We start from the raw sequence: 12,417 nt of genomic DNA on the forward strand, positions 1-12,417 counted from the left end.
ACCGCCTAAGCAAGCTAATGGTCAACGTAGAAATGATATTCGATCCTGAAGCGGCACGTCGCTCGAGCACGGATTTCCGAGGACGGAGAGGAACGTGGCTGCTCCTACGGGGAACGTTCGCTCCCTCGCCGTGAAATTATGAAAAAAAACGCGTACTACATCTTCATCAATTAGCGATGCTGGGCGACCGGTCGAAAGCGACGTGTAGGAAGCTCGGAATCCATTGTACCTGGAATCGACGTCCCCCGGTTTCGCGAGCAGCTCCCGTTTCAGCGGAGCGGGGCGAGCGCACGATGGAAGAACGAGGCGGAGAACGCTCCCTAGGGAAACCGGGACGACGCCGAGAATGCGATTTGATTCCTTTAGCATCTCGAGCCTGTCCCTAGACTGGCGATTTCATTTCTCGAAAGAGCCTGCATGACCTTCAAAGGCGAGTTCAGGCTGGTCGATTCTGGAAAGAGGAGGTCCGGACGGTGGAACACTTGTACCCCACGGGAAAAAAGTTTTCTCGCCAATTAGAACCGCGATTTGTCCGAGGACGCGCCGTGTGAAAATTACGCGGCGACTTGGCTGTGCCTTTCAAACGGCAGACCTCACACGTAGATACTTGAAGACTCATTTCGATTTTATCTCGAGGAGCTTCGAATTGGACGAATTTTTAGAGCCTCAAAGATGTTCGTCTGAGGACTTCTAAGATTTGGCTGACAAGGAGCATCACTTTAGTGTCATCTTACGATTTTGAAGGGTTTTGGTATACATGTAGTCCAAAAATATTAGACACGTATTTTTCGTGGCTACTGCTTTTTGTGTTTAAAGAGGGAAAACTACCCCTAAAATTGAGATACAAATTTTCGTAAATATCTCGAATTTCGCTTACGTCATCTTGTTACTTATAAAAACCCACGGATTTTTCTACTATTTTTCCTACCTGCATGAGTTTTTGAGACATTTACGAAAATGTATTTTCTACCCTAATTTTTGAGGTGGTTTTCACAGTCTAAATATGAATATTAACAACTAAAAAAAAATATTTATCTAATATTTTTCGATGTTTTACTCGTACCTATACCAAGTTTAACTAAAATCGGTAGATGACACTAAAGTGATGTTCCTTATAAGTAAAGAAACACTGAAAGTTCAGGAATATGATATGGGAAGTATAGCATGACAAATTATTAGTGGTCTACGTAGTGGACAGTCGCTTGAAGACAAATATGGCCACGTTACAAGGCTCAACTCGTTAAGTCAAAAAAAATGTCTACTTCTTCAATAGTTTACGGAACCTCGAAGCTTGGATCTTGAGACAATGGAATACAGAGAATTATCCGATAGTCTACGCTGCAATGTGAAGCTAATAGCCGAAGAACTGCGTTAATAGTGGATGCAATAGGATTCTTCAAGAAGTTAAGACACAAAGGGTCAATTCCATGCTAGGTTCATTTAGATTCTAGAGTATACTCGAACCTCTCTATAGTCGGAATAACGACCATACGCGTTTAATTACTGCTTTCGATAATTGTGCTTTTTGCCAGTGCGCTCGTTTGGTCTAACCGTAGCTCTCCCGTCACGGCTAATTTGAACCTTTTTATCGGTCGAGCAACGGCCTCATTAAGCCTCGTTTGTCCATCAATAACGCATTTCTCCACGTTTCCATGGGATTACAATCGCCTTTACGACGGCGACTCTAATCAGACCTTGTTCAATTCTGATCACTTCCTATCGATTACACAGTGATGATCGCGTAAGGGGACCGCGGAATAATCACGCGAAACGTTTAATCCCGATTCGTTCTACTTTCGATTCGCCGTAAAAAAAACCGTTGCTAATTCGAACACGCTCACTGAGCAGATCGAACGATCCAAGAGATCCTTTTCATTCGATCCTCTCTCTTGGCTACACTGAACGAACATTCACAAAGAAAGTTGCTATAGCGAAATGTCGTGACCTCTCTAAAATTATTTAAACAGCGTCCGGCAACTGGCAAATTACGCACGAAGAGAAACTGCAACTAATTTATATTGTGTTATTAAAATTTTATACCGACGAAGAGAATTATCGAGGTAACTCGGAAAAATTATATTCCTTATTGAACATATTTAGTAGATCTCAATTACTGTACTATTCTTCGCTATTAGGCAATATCGGAGAAAGTCGTTCTGTGTTAAAAGACGAATTTTATGCTTCGAGAGAAAAAAAATGGACTCGTAAGTTTAGAGAAAGTATAGTGGCACAGCTCTCGAAGGACAATTAACTTAATACCGTGAGCAGCTCTAACGAATAGCGGGGCTTTTTGCAGCAGCGAAACAAGGAGACGAACAGATGGGAGGCAAAAGTCGCCTCCACCTTGCGCTGACTGGCCATCAGCCCCTTCTCTCCTTTCTCTGCGGTATCGTCCACTTTACTTTCCGGTCCTGATGAACCGCGCCACTACGTGAGGCTTGTTACCTCGCCGCTGGAACGAAGGAGACGGAGGAACAATCAAGACAAGCGGAAAAGCTCATCAACGACCGGTGGAGGGTAGGGACGGCGAGATTAGGATTGAATCGGAGGCTGCGCTGTTCCGGGTGGAAAAAAGATGAGATAGACGTGATTTATGCGCGTAAAGTTCGATTATCGTCCAAGGAAAATTTTCATTTATATGAGGAAAGAAATAACGTGGCCGTTTGTGGCTGTCGGTGCCTTTCGTTGGTTAATCGGGAATTATTGGATATTCTGTACCTATTGCTATAGTAGAACCTAATTGTTCGAGGATTAGTCAGAATACGTGTAAATGAGTTGTTATGGTTATTAAATTTCATTTGCTATCAAGTTGATTCAAGAGTCTTTCTGAACGTTCTTATGAACATTGCTAAAAAAGTCCACGGAGGAATAATAAATAATTTCTCTATTACTTACCAGTTTCTTCCCATCGTTTTACTAGTCTATACTTCAATTAAGGAACTCAATTGGTTTTAAATTAGAACCCACGTTTCAAGACAAGCAAGTAGATATAATTCGTGGGCTTTTTGCTCCGTCGAAGAAGAGAGTAAAAGACGATGAGAGATTAATTCCAAGAAACCGAGCTCACAACGGAAAATACTTCGCAGTGATCTTGGGCATGCAATCTTAATCCGACTATAAAGAACGTAGAACAGAAGCTTCGCAGACGGTAAAAGAGATTAGCTGGAGAAGCGTGGTCCATCGCGGAGGCTCAAAGCAAAGGCGGGAGGATGTTTGATTGTAATTGAGGAACGAAGTATCCATTTCGTTAGCGACTACCGTTCGGCTTGATTGGTTATCGAGAATCGATCACGAGAGCTTCCGGAACTGCCGTGCGTTCATAGTCGTAGAAATCTCTCCTCACCTCGCCGCGGCTGCTATTCGTTGAAAGATATGACGTTGATTGCTCGTCGTACAGGACCTCGGGATGAACTGCGAGAGTCATCGACCTCGGGGGTGCTCGACCCTTTGGAGGACGGATAGAGAAAGAGAAAAAAAACGACAGAGCAACAGGAATTATTCGAAAAAATAAAAGTGAATCATAAACCTACTTTTGTATTAATAGAACCCTGATGGCTATAAAAAAGGAAGCTCAATTGCGCACACGTACAAACGCCATTAAGACTACAACGATCTGCTAGATCGAGAGTGACTTTCTTTGCTGACTGCCTATTTTTACCAAGATTCAACAATGACGTGTCTGTGGTGTGAATGATGGTCACAGTATAGTATTAAGATTTACAGTCACTGTGGAAATCAAGCTAGCGCTTCTAAAGCGTAAAATTACGCTTAAAAAAGGAAAACAAATTTCCCCAAGTGAGAATTAAAATTCAGCTATAAAAGAAAATAGAATGGAGCCTCCAATGGTCTCTGTAACGACGATGGTGCCTTCCTGCGCCGTAGGAACAAGGAAGAGCCGTAGGTGACGAAACTCGGCTCTCGCGGTTCCCCGAACTATAAAAAAGTATAATTAAGGTACGATTCACGCCGACGTAAATCACCGTGGCAAGCACAAAACGAAATTTCGTTTATCGCCATGCCTACGATCCCGAGGAATTTTAATTGCCCTTCAATTATCCTCCGAATCCTTAACCGACCGTCTTAAACAGTGAACCTCTGCGTGGCGTCAAATCCATGTTGCACTCATCATGAGAATCGCCTCGGGAACGATGTCGGTCCAGTCCAGGGGACACCATAATCTTCGCTTAAGCAAACTCGTCGCAAATTAGCCACAGCTTCCGTAAATTCATCGGTGTATTAAACCCGAAACATCACCACGGCGCAATTTCACGGGCAGCCTTGTTACTGCGGACGAAGTCTTGGGGTCGTGAAACAGCGTGGGATACCGATTTCCATGCGTGGAGTCAATTTTCACCGGACGGCCCACAGGGACCGAGGAATTCAAAAACACCATGTCCCTGCCTACTTCAGTGAGCTGAAAGGCTTCTTTTCGATTCCGTCACTCGAACCAATAAAGTTCCCTCTACGTAGACACAGATAGCAGCGGACTTTTTAGATACCAGGGACATCGTAAAAATTAGGAGAAGCGGTAAAGGCACCGATCAGAGTAGACGATCCCAGACCGGGCACGTTTTTATTTATTTACGAGCGTCGGGAGGAGGTGGAGGAGGCCAGCGTCGGATAAAACGACGGGGAGAGGAGAAGAGTTTAGTACGCTTGTTCGACGGAGAGGCTGGGGGAGAAGGCAGTTCGTTCCCCTGGCGAGTGCCTTTACTCAAGGTGAATTTGTCGATAACGTCCCACGCCTACCCGTCCGAATAATTAATCACCTGTTCCCGATGAACTGACGTACCGTTAGAGAAGCCTGCCCTCGGGCCACGTTGATCTTCTAGCGGGTGAAAAACAATTTTAGGAACATAATGATCGCGCCGCATCAAAGAAACAATGCGGGACCCGGAGATCGCCTATCGCGGTACGATCGACGGCCGCTAATGTTATCGTACTCGCGGACTAGCAGGTGCACCACGCAAGGGATGCTGTTAATAGGTTTCAATTAGCTTGGAGATTGCGATGAGAGAGAAGTGAACAAGGAATTTACGGAAAGTCGTCGTGTTTTTCTGCGAGACTTTATAATACTGTAATTAAGTAACTACTGTTTGCTATAGGTACGTGGAGGGTATTAAGTACTTGTATTTAACTCCCAAGTTTTTTTAATTTCTTCATTTCCGTGTTTTATTTAGCTACCATTTGAGAAGCTTCCGCCAAATTATTGTGAGGATGCATTAACAATAGAATTGTTATAGTATAGAATGTTAATATTAAATAGAAAAATAGAGTACAAATAAATATGTCACATTATTGTCTTTTATAATAAAGGTGTCCAAGTAGATTGAAAATGCGTTCAAACCAAATCAAGCAATAAAATGGTCAAGTACAGATTATTATTATTATTATTATTATTAATCAAATAAACTTGATTATCTAAGCAAACTCCATTATCTATTCTTACTTAATTATAATATTAAACTTTAATAATAAAGTGTGCTTAGATAAGATTTGGAAAAGCGTGAATAAAGCCAACAATGATCAAGATTATTCTAGAAATTTAAAAAAGAGTTCAATGCATTCAAGTTTGAATGCAATTGAAGCAACTTGAAGGCAACCAAGCTGTTCAAACATTCAAGCTGATTGAATTGTTTCAAGTTCGTTCAAGTACCCAAGCTATTTGAATAATTAAATACTTGACTTGGTTCGAAAAAATGAGCCTCGTCTTGCTCTGAATTTAAAGTACTTGAATGAATGAATTCGACGTCCTGTGCTCCTATTAACACAACATTACAATCACTTATAGCTTAATGAATAAAAATTCAATTAGTCTGAAGGTTTTCCAGCCACAAGATAAATGGATCCCGATCATGAAAATGGAGCACAGGCGACGTGGCTCGAGGAAAAGTTTCGAAGACAAGGAAACCGAGCGCACCGTTCTTAATGCGGTCCGAGGATCCTCTCAGGTGACTATAAAGTCCTGCATCCTATAGGCCGTAACCCCGAAGAAGCTGGTAAGAAAAACTTCAGTAACCTGATATCACCGAATTTTACCGGAGAATTTTTATGGGGCCGCTTAATGGCGTTTTAATTGCGTGGCCTCAGCGCCTTGGCTGATTAAGCAGTAAATTCACGTATTCATAAAACACAGTGGTTTACGAACGTGCACGGTATATGCATATACAGGGTGTAAAATTAACAGTGTCACTGGTAGATGAAATTTTTATCTCTTAAAAACAATTTAACATCGGACTCGATGTCATATGCTTAAGTTAATTTTCTCCTGAGCGGTAACACGCATGGACAGTTATACTAAAATAATTTTACGAATATTTTTATGTAGTATGAATATAATTTGAGATTCAGTGTCAGAGGAGTCAAACATTTGGAGGATTGAATTGCATTTGAGAACATATTGAGCATTTATACTTATTCTATCAGAATGTTTTTCAATATACCACAGAACTGCACAATATAGAGACTTCCTTCATAAATCTGCGGTTACAATGGTTGCATTTTCTGACGAATATGTCTCAACTTGTCTTACTTGTACGAATAATAGTTCGGAGATATTCATCAGAATATCAGTTCGTCAGAAAACGCATCTCCTATAATCACAGCCTAAGGAAATGACTTTGAGAATTTTCCTGAAGATTAAGGTAGCCTTGAGAAACATCGTTCTGTCTCTCATCGAAGCAAGTTTATTAAAGAAATATAGATTGATATCACTTGAAGATATTAAAAAGTTACATCCAATAATGGAATATTATTTCGGCAGCGATTAATGAGGAGATAGATGGTCGAAAACTGAGGACGATTAAATCGAATCGCGCGATCGCGTCGCGGTTCAACATTATTTACAGCTGTAATTAGCACAATCATGTTTTCGATAATGACGACAACGTCGTCGGCGTTCCAGGGTACTTTAAAATCGACTACAATGTACGGAAAACCAGCCAGGCAGTTTATTTATCGTATGTATTAAAGATTTCATTCTCGTTTTTTTTTTCTCTGTTGCCCCGTAAAGGGTAAAAGTCTCGTCCAGCGCATTCTAAAGGCTTCCCTTAGAATGCCAGCCTCGCTGTATGGTGCTCGAAAATGAAGGAGGCGTGTGAACGAGAGAACCAGCTCTGTAAAAGAGAAGTAGTGGAAGAAGACAAAGAAGAAGAAGAAGAAGAAAAAGATGAAGAGTAGGAGTGAAACAGGGATGAGGGGGGTGTGTCTGTGAGGCAGCGGCAGCGGCGGCTACCTGCAAAACCACTCTCGAACGAGCTATATATCGCGGGTCCCTCCCCCGCGCGGTATCGCTTTAATTTTAAATTAAAATTCATGAACGGGTTATTACCTTTTTACCGGATCGAGTTACGCACTTTTTCGGCTCGGCGTCTATGCGCGCACCGCCTCAAGGTCGTTCGTTTAACGTCCTCGTCAGCATCCGCAAGTATTCGCGAATACGCAAAGAATGCTCTAATTTGATGCCTTCCATGCTCGATGCCGGATGTTGTCTTAGGACACCTGATTGGTAGCGAGGAGGACTCGAAAGTAGTTTACTTTGACTAAATTAAATGGTCGAAATTTTGGTGCACACGTATTGGAATATCTAATTATGGTTAAGTATATTCCTACATTTTTAAAGCTTTTTCCTATATCTACACTGAGACTACAACGAGGAACCTTTTGTTGTTGTTCCATGTAGCCTGAAAAATCGCCGTTTGTTGTCGAACGTTTCTCTAATTTCCTCTTGTTACCTGTTTCCATTTGGAGCAGCAACGACTATTCCGCGAATTATATTGCTCCAGTGTGGGCAAAATGGTTCTATAAATTGGTGTTCCTTGGAAATATTTTGGAACATGCAGCAACAAGAGGCGATAAAATGTTCCTTATTGTTGCCTCAGTGCAGACATAGCCCTGAGTTTACGAAGTGAAGAAAAACCAAAGACATTAAAAATCGTAAAATTTGAAAGTTTGGAGATTTAAAAATATTAAATATTCGAAAAGTTTTAAATCTGAACATTTAAAAAGCTGGAAATATTAAATGTTTCCTCACTATCTCCTCCTCCAAAAAATAAAAAATCTCAGAAATAAGATCGACTCGTAACAGACACGCGCCATCGATTATCAACCTGACTGTAGCCCGAAATTACACCCAAGCCCAAAGTTAAGCAATTCACGGAGCTAGAAACGATCGTCTTAGCTAATCCAGGACAACATCCATCGTAGACGAGTGAAGGAGGACAGATTCGCGACGTCCTTGGCATTCGCTCCGAAATTATTATTCTCAACAAGACGACGGTGGTTCTCCGAATGCCAAGGACACTTCTAACGCGAGCACCAGCCCTCTTAGCCAACGTTTAGTAAACCCAACATTACTGCGGATATTATCGAGGCGGCCAGTCGAACGAGTAGCAATTACCAGCAGAAAACTCAAAAGAGAACGAGTGGTGCCGTTCAATGTTGAACGAGCCTCCTCTTCATTCACCCCGACCAGAGGCCCCGTTCCCTCTATTTCCGCGCGAAACACGAGACGCAAAACTGTAACGGTGAAGAGCGAGATGACTGGGCAGAAATTTTCGGGAATTCTATTAGCGCCGCTGGACCACCGTAAATCTCCATCTCGATGACTCACGGGCGAGATCGTTCGTTCGGGGAGGTTCTCGTGGCCGCGTTCGCCAGGACGAGGAGCGTACCTTGTCATTAATTAAGCCCGCGTCTTCGAGATTCATTTGGGCCCCGTAATGAAACTCGAGCAACACGCTATCTCTGGACGGTGGCGAACGTGCAGAGCCAGTATGGTACACCGACCAACCACTGAATACGTCTGGCGATCGAGAATCGAGGATAACGAGAGGATATCGTTCCAGGGCGACGACGCTTCTCTATGTCATCGACACACAATAGGAGACAAAGTAGGTGCGATGGGTTCAGCTTAATTCGAGCTAAGAAGCTTTCCCAAGCCTACGCGGGATTACTCCAGGCCTACGTTCTCCATTGTTGCGAGCCTCGCTTCCGCAAAAATCCCGAGGATACGCGTTGCCCAAGACGCTCGATGACGCTGGCTACAGCGAACACCCCCGCTCCCCGCTGCCCAGGCGTCGCTCGTCGTTTATTTGCATGCCTATCGATTAAGGGGTAACTGAACGAGATATACAGCACGTCCAGTGTGTCCGCATAATACGGATGCCAGAAAGTGAAACTACCCGACACGGTGAAGAGGGAGAACAGGCGACGCGTGGAAACTCGTTCCCACGTCGCGGTTGCGCGTGTCTAGGGGCGCGTGGGCGCGCGTAACTCGCGCGCGCGCACGCCGGGGGAGGCGAATTGCGCGGGGCCGTTTTCAGGTATAATGGCCGCCGCTTGGACGGCGTGGGTGGCTTTGAAAATGTCTCGAACGGCGGATACGCGGCTTGCGAGGACCTGTAATTCGAGCCTCGGTCAGGTGCGCCGGCTCGATTACCTTAATTCTCGAAACTCGTTCTCGTCTCGATTTACGAACGCCTCTGCCGTCCGAAGAGGAAGGTATTACACGCTCCTTTGAAAGACGACCGGAGTATCCCTTTCTTCTGGTCGCTCTGCTGCGCTCGAAATTTGTCTTCGATGGACTGAGCTCTGGCTTTCCATCCGAGGTCAACAACCTTCCTGTGTTTTCGATGGAGATTGATATTTCATAGTTCGTCTAGTGTTTAAAAAGTTAGTTTAGTGTTTAAGTTAGAAACACGAATAAAGTGTTGTAAAATAATGTTGGATCGTGCGCTTAAATGAAGAAAACTGAATCTGTATCTTTAGCAAAAGATACACTTTTATTTATACGACCACTTGTCCACTTCATTTGGATTCTCTCTGAAGACTGGAACGATAAGACACGAGTTTGTTACAGAAAAAAATTCTCACGCCTACATATAACACCTGTAATCACGTTTGGTTTCCTAATTACCCTAAGATGTCGCGATAACTTCGTTAATTATGCGATCGATAATGTAAATCTCACAAATAATTGTCATATGGAGGTTGTAGATTTTGGAACGTCAGTCTCATAATTATCGTTATAGCATATTAACAGCCAGTACTGTACAATGATCGTAAGTTGATACCTCGAAGGAACGCGGGTCTGATTGGTCGGATCTTTGTGTAGAGCCACACGTATTTTCGTTATTGGCCGAATTGATTACAACTACTAAATTTATAGTAGTAACATCTGTAACAGCGCGTATATTGCCCTTATGCTGACCCAGGCCTCAACTTACGATTGTTGTACAGTACATACAACAGTTCCTAATGCATGTAGTATGAGAGTAATTATTTAAATACTTTCGTCAAAGCTATAAAGGTAATCGAGATTTCCATAACAGTATAATAAAATTCTTGCAAAACATACAGTGAACTAGTTATTACCATAAAACTGAAAGAAACAATCCAAAAACATAAAAGTCGAGTGTTTGCAAATGAGCCGTCAGTCGTACGGTACAGCACAAATTGCTAGATTGATGCTACATTTATTAACAAATTATTCCATTTGTATTCATCGTTAGAAAATTTATATCCTTCGGTTACGCTTTATTAAGCCTAGCAGAGTAATTAGTCCGCAGTTTACTGCCAGTCAGGCGCTTGTTAATACCTCAGGAAAAACGATTCGCCTAGTTGCGCTTGCCTATCGCTTTCCATCCATTTTCCATTTTATGAATCTGCTCGTAAATTGATTCGAAAATGATGAATGCGAAAACTCGAATATGCTCGAGGAACGTGGCCACCGAGCAACAAAACGCTAATAATATCCGTCTCGTAACTCGCGATCATGTAGAAGGAATTGGTGTAAAGAGGGACTTTCTGATAAACAGGAGTGCTCTGGCGAGTTTGAAATAATTTACGTTCAATATTTTGATACGTTCGTTCCGATCCAACGGGTCCGTGGATTCGCGTAACGAGCGCGGACAGAGACGAAATAAAAAGAAGCGAAAGAGCTCGCGCGATGACTGCGCCGTAATGACTCTTCCCTCGTTCCTCGTAGCGACATTAAACGCGCAGTAGATTAACCATCGAGAAATAAGTCTCGCGAGCGCTGGCGACGTTACCTCGCCGAGCGAATTAATCCATACACAGCCGGGCATAAGCAGAAGAGGGTGAAGGAGGAGGAAGGCTAGAGAGAGCTTGTTAAAACTTTAGTTAATCACGGCCTGGACATCGGTCACACGTTGTCGTACTTAATTCGCGATGTGCCGTTGCTCGTCCACTCTCCCTCCTCTCTCTCTATCACGCTCGAGACCTTCTCGGGCCCTTCCCCGTTCCCCTGGCATCTTACATAGATGTATCTCGGTCTTCGTATCGCGGAGCTGAAAACTCAATTACAGCTTAATGAATTGGCGCGGACTGGTCACGGGGAGAGAAGAACACCGAGGCCTCGAAGACGAGAGACCCAGGACTTGCTCGATTCGCTCGGGACTCGCTGGCAACGAGCTGGCTGGTAACGAGCCAGCCGCGGCCTGCACGTACGTTGCGCATTGGAGATACCAGATTCGAGATAGCGAGATCTCGGGAATCGATTTTCCCTTGACGGCTCCAAGATCGGGCTCGCGTACGATCGCCGCGAAACGAGCCCTATCGATCGCACGCGATCATCGCCTCGGCCGATCCATCGGCGAATCTATCGGACGCGGGCTCGCTGGCCCCTGAATCGATCGATTTCAACGTCTAACACTTCCCTGAGTTACCTTCGCCGCGGTGGCGAGGGTTTTTGTGGTGTTTAGAGAGCTTAGGAATCCTGTTCGCGAAGATACACTAGCCTATTCGAAACTGGCGGTAACTATAGTCACCTATCATTCCATGCTCGTTGTATCCTAGCAGTGACTATACTCGCCAACTATGGAGAAAGGTAGTAACTACAGAAAACTGTGAAACTGAGTTTTTGCATCTTAGGATAATTTTGAACGTTTTGCATCTTATTTTAATGCAAAGTAGCAGTAGAGTATTTTTGGTAGATGCTAAAATAGTATTTTTAATAGATACTTTACTATTAATAGATACTTTACTAGATACTAGTAGAATTTTTCTCCATACTTGGGCAGTCAAGTCACCGATAATACCGAAAAAGTTAAATTTTAATTTTCTATAATTCATGATTATATCATCTATAATTTATGTACGTGACAAAGATCAAGCATTGCATTTCCTATGCACAGTATGTGTTCGTACACATTGACACATTTTTGTACAGTAGAGCAGTTTGAGTTGAGTATCACTATTTGCAATTTGAGTATCCGTACATCAGAAGCACATTGGCGAAACACATATCCTTATCGAAAGAGCCAGAGAGTGGGATTATTGAAGTTATGGGTTTGATAGGGGTGACTGTTCTGACCGTGCAGATTTGGAGTTGATAGTGAGAAGCTTTTTAGCCATATTTCAGTAGCCAAATTAGGATAAGTTGTGGGTTTGAGAGTT

The 12,417-nt window shown here is 43.2% G+C and overlaps 1 protein-coding gene across 1 annotated transcript in view; it reads right to left on the reverse strand.

Moving 5' to 3' along the window:
- Positions 1–12,417, reverse strand: part of LOC143188342 (uncharacterized) — a 54,175-nt gene that overhangs the window by 987 nt on the left and 40,771 nt on the right. The gene's annotated exons all lie outside the window — the stretch shown is intronic.

Source organism: Calliopsis andreniformis, chromosome 2 (assembly GCF_051401765.1).
Source record: "Calliopsis andreniformis isolate RMS-2024a chromosome 2, iyCalAndr_principal, whole genome shotgun sequence".
NCBI classification, from domain to species: domain Eukaryota; kingdom Metazoa; phylum Arthropoda; class Insecta; order Hymenoptera; family Andrenidae; genus Calliopsis; species Calliopsis andreniformis.